The sequence below is a fragment of the Rhinopithecus bieti genome, unplaced genomic scaffold (genome assembly GCF_001698545.2).
Source record: "Rhinopithecus bieti isolate Rb0 unplaced genomic scaffold, ASM169854v2 scaffold_2453, whole genome shotgun sequence".
Taxonomy (NCBI): Eukaryota; Metazoa; Chordata; class Mammalia; order Primates; family Cercopithecidae; genus Rhinopithecus; species Rhinopithecus bieti.
In genome coordinates this window covers 3,552,011-3,557,231 of record NW_016804447.1, presented here as the reverse complement: position 1 = coordinate 3,557,231, position 5,221 = coordinate 3,552,011, and positions in this window count along the sequence as shown.

The window sequence follows — 5,221 nt, the reverse complement described above, 5'->3', positions numbered from 1 at the left end:
AAAAAAAAAAAAAAAAAAAAAAGTGAGCAACCTGAAGTATGAATGTCTTACAAAATTATGTGAAGTTGTTCCTTCTATCAAGCTCTAATTATGAAGTGATCCACTAACTTGAGTGTAATGCTAATATGTTTTCCTTTTGATAGTCTCTTTTTACTTTTTCTTTTTTTTTAGAGAAAGCAATATACTTTATTGCATTTCTTTTTTCTTAATTGATACCAGGAAGCTCAAAAATAAATTTATTGTTTATTTATAGCAATGCTCTCCAAACCCACATTTCTGGTAAAATTTCTTCCTATCTTATTTACACAGCTTATTAGCCTTTTTGTTTATTTTTAAATCTGTTAAGTATTTGCTTCACAGCCTGGGCAACATGGTGAAACCCCATTTCTACTAAAAATACATAAATTATCTGGGCATGATGGCACATGCCTGTAGTCTCAGCTACTTGGGGGGCTCAGGTAGGAGGATCAAAAAAGTATTTGCTTTATATCAAGTCTCTTCAAGTTTGTTTTTTGTTTTTGTGTTTGTTTTAGACATAAGATCTCACTATGTTGTCCAGGCTGGTCTCAAATTCCTGGGCTCAAGCAATCCTCCTGCCTCAGTGTCCCAAAGTGCTGGGACTACAGGGAGAGCCACTGCACCCGGTCACATAAGCCACATAATTGCATCTTGATTCTGTTTAAGACTCATTCTTCTCATCAGAGTAAGTCCAGAAAAGCATATAGATGCACTTCTTTGGCCATATCTGAACAATTGGTAAGGATGGAAGCTACAGCTGGTCTCAGAGGTTCTAAGGGTCCTGATTGAAATTCTATGACTGTCTTGCTCATGGGGGAGAGGAAAGGGTTAGATGTGATGTCCTAGAAGTTAATGTTTTTTTTTAAGTTAGCAAAATAAACTGAAGCCAGTTATCCACTGCTTATGAAATGTAAATAGCATATTAATATACTATGGCAGCAACTTGGCAACACTGCTTTCTGTGCCAGACCTGCAGGGTGTAGCCTTACGTGTGTGCATCCAGTTTGAGGCTAGGATCTCCTAGGCCACTTCTTGCTTCTCTGGTAGGCTGGTCTTCAAGTTACTTCTCCTGCCTCCTTAAGTACATCAGGCTGGGGAGAGGAGGTGAACTAAGAGTTCATCAGTTTAGGAGGTGGGGGAATTTAATCATACGTTTGCCTTTTCTTCAGATGATTAAGCAATGAGTGTTTATGAAATCAAGAAAAATGTTTTCCCCTCAGAGTTTTCTTTTCAAAGACTTCTCTGTGCACTCTGGCTAATTTAAAAGAGCCCCATAGGGTGCTTATTTTGCACACATATATTGCCAGAGTAGTTCCTGTTTTGGTTTAAATGTGTTCCTTCTTTTTAGTCAGATGAAAGAGAACTTTCTTTAAAAAGAACTTGTCTGCTGATCATGTTTGTTAGAATGAGCCTAAATAAAGCTTCTGTTAAGAGCTTAACTGTTTAGTTAAATCCTCTTGGCTAAATTATCTGGAGAATATTTGTCCTTGGACGATGTAACCACAGTCCGCTCATTACTCTCTTTCTAATCTGAAATGTGTGTCTCTCCCTCTCCTGAGGACTACTAGGAAGTGAGTGTCTTGAATAAGAAGCTTTCCCTCTCATTCAGTTAACCTATTCCTTGTGCAGTTGGATGTTGGGGTGTGGGTGTGGGTATATGAAATATGCTAGGCACCACAAGTGAGCACGATCAACCCTGCATCAGGTAAGGGGCTGGGAGGGGACTGCCTAGGTTAAGCCATAGAGAAATGACATCTTGAAGGCGTTAGATAAGACAGAAGAATGTTTGAAAGGGAAAGGCCATGGAAAGAAGTAGAAATACCCTTCAAAAGTCTGTCGAGCCTGGCACGCAACTATAAAATTAAGCTTTCCTGATAGACAGTTTTCCTCAGGAGAAAATTCTGGGAAGAAACAACTGCAAAATAGGTAAGTACATCAATAGTGAATTATTGATACACGATAAACATGGATGAATCTCAAAAATATTGTGCTAAGCAAAATAAGTCAGACATAAGAGACCACTTACTGTATGACTTTATTTATATGAAATTTCCAGCATAAGCAAATCTATATATAGAGAAAATAGACTAGCAGTTTCCTGGGGGCAGGGTGGAGGAGGAGGTGGACGGTGGCGGGGCAGGGGGCAGGAGGCAGGGGGCAAGTTGAAATTGTATCAGAGGTTATGAAAATGTTCTGAAACTGATTATAGTAGTGGTGCATAACTTAGTAAATTAACTAAAAATCCCTGAATTGTACACTTGAATGGGAGGATTTTATAATATGTAAAATATATTTCAATAAAGCTCCTTAAGAAAAAGGCAAGATCATCATCTGTTCAAAGGGACTAAGGATATAACTTTTTGAGTATAAAAATAGAAGTTCTCGGCCGGGCGCGGTGGCTCAAGCCTGTAATCCCAGCACTTTGGGAGGCCGAGACGGGCGGATCATGAGGTCAGGAGATCGAGACCATCCTGGCTAATACGGTGAAACCCCGTCTCTACTAAAAAAAAAATACAAAAAACTAGCCGGGCGACGAGGCGGGCGCCTGTAGTCCCAGCTACTCGGGAGGCTGAGACAGGAGAATGGCGTGAACCCGGGAGTCGGAGCTTGCAGTGAGCTGAGATCCGGCCACTGCACTCCAGCCTGGGCGGCAGAGCAAGACTCCGTCTCAAAAAAAAAAAAAAAAAAAAAAAAAAAAAAAAATAGAAGTTCTCTTAACTATTACAATCTCCCATCATCCAAATAGTGTACAGTCAGCTTTGTTTCTACAAGGGAGAAAACCAAGAAAAGAACCATTCCTTGAGTACTCTAATGGTTTATCTTTTACTACTGTTTCGCTTTTTATATTTACTTGTGAAATAAGCAGTAAGGTCGAACCTTAAAAACAAACAACAACAAAAAAAAAACACATGGCAACCATTCTTTGAGTTTGATGATCACCATTACAGTTAAAATTCAAATTGGCTTTCAGAAGATAATGTTTTCTACATTTTGCTTGATGAAGGTTTAAATAAAAACCATGCAAATACGGAATGTTTTTAACACATGGTTTAATGCTAATAAAAGGATGCTTTGCTTTCATATTTTAGAGTCAAAGGGAAAACTTTCACTTTGCCCCCTGAAGGTTCACTGAAAATTTGACAAGAGGTAAAACAGGAGAATACGTATGCAAATTTATTAACACGCATGGGGCGGAAATCACAGAGTAATTACTGTAATACCCAGTGTGGTATTGTTTCAGAAAAACTCTAAAACCATGTTTTTCTCTGCTCTTAAACCAACACAATGACAACCAACACAGAAGACTTCTGTGACCCTAAAATATGTGGGAATTTCTCTCCACCACCAACCAACCAATCACTTCTACAGGCAACACAAAACGGTGTCCTTCAATTCAATTCCAGTACTATCTACCTGGAGATCATGTCAGATCCTACATGTTGAGGGCTCAGACCCCAAAACTGCCCACCACCCCAAACACCAGTAGCAAGTTCAGGCCCCTGGAGCTTCTTTTTCTTTCTTCTTTTCTTTCCTTTTTTTTTTTTTTTTTTCTTTTCATTATCTATTCATCAAGAAGCAGGCCTCTGGAACTTCTGGTCTACTGGCTTCAAGTTGAGATTCCCAAGACCTTCTATCTGAGTGGGTGAGGTATAGGGGAAGGGGCATGGAATTTCCATTCCCTCGTTGGGTCCACCACTCTCCAGGAAACTCCATATGTTCAGCTATCTGGAAGCTCTTTGAACCCTGTCCTTTTGAGTTTTTATGGCGTCCTCATTACATAAGCATGATTGATTAACCCATTGGTGAGCAAGTGGACCTTCAGCCCCTTTCCCCTCAGTGGAAGTTGGAAGGTAGGGCTGAAAGTCCCAACCCTCTAATCATGCTTTTGGCTTTCAGGTGACCAGTCCCACCCTGAAGCGATCAGTCTAGTTTAGCATACAAAAAGAAAGAACGTTGGAGATTCCAAGGATTTTAGGGGTTGTATGTCAGGAAGCAGGAGGGAAACCAAATGTATATTTCAGAATATCACAGATTCAGACGCTTATATACCCTTTCTCAAGGGGAGATGGTAAATGTAGATAATTGTTCTGGTAGGTATTAACTCATTCGGGAGAATGGATAGGTTAGGGAGACTGTCTGAAGGCAGACACTATGGGAACGTGAGGAGTGGATCTGGGCAAAAACAACTATTGTCATATTTCACAGATAGAGTCCCCCAGGTAATTGCTTGGAGCTGCGCTCAGAAGTACAGATGAAAAATCTGCCTTAGCATAGTAACTTCAGCCTCTGCTCTTCTCTGGTGGTTGATCTTTCCTGGTTATTTGACCAGATTTCTTGGGAGGGAGTATTAAGACAACTGCATTTAAGCTTTCTTAGTCAGATAAGGAAATTGCAGAGTCTCTCCTGGTGCTTTGGGAAAGAGGATATGAGAGGCAGGGAGAAAGGAGAAGGGTCACAGAGATACCGTGGTTCTGAGGCTAATTTTTCAGGACTTTCAATTTCCAAAGCAGTCAGTATGGCGAAGTGTCATATTTTGGGGAATTGTTTTCTTTGACCCAACAACACTCAACCACATCAGACTGTGAATTCAGCTCTCCCTGGGTATCCTCAGAGAATTGGGTCCACAACCTCCAATGATACCAAAATTAAAAGATGCCCCACCCCAGTCCCCAATATAAAATGGCATAGTATGTGCATACAACCTATGCACATCCTCTTGTATAGAGTCATGCATTGCTTAAAGAAAGTTCTAAGAAATGCGTCAGTAGGCGATGTCATCATGTACCAACATCATCGAGTGTGTTTACACAAAGTTAGATGGTAGAGCCTGCTACACACCTAGGGCATATGGTATATGGCCTATTGCTCCTAGCCTACAAACTATACATCATGTTAAGGTACTGAATATTGTACACAATTGTAACACAATGGTATTTGTGTATCTAAACATAACTAAATGTATAAGAGGAACTGTAAAAATATGGTATTATAATTTTAGGGGAAGAATCTTCTTATAAGCGGCCTCTAATTAACTGAAATGTCACTATGCTCATGACTGTAATTTAAGTCATCTCAAGATTGCTTACAACACTTAATAAAATGTAAATGCTATGTAAAGAGTTGTTATACTGTATTTTAATTTGTTGTATTATTTTTATTGTTGTATTGTTATTTTTTCTTTTATTTATTTATTTATTTATTT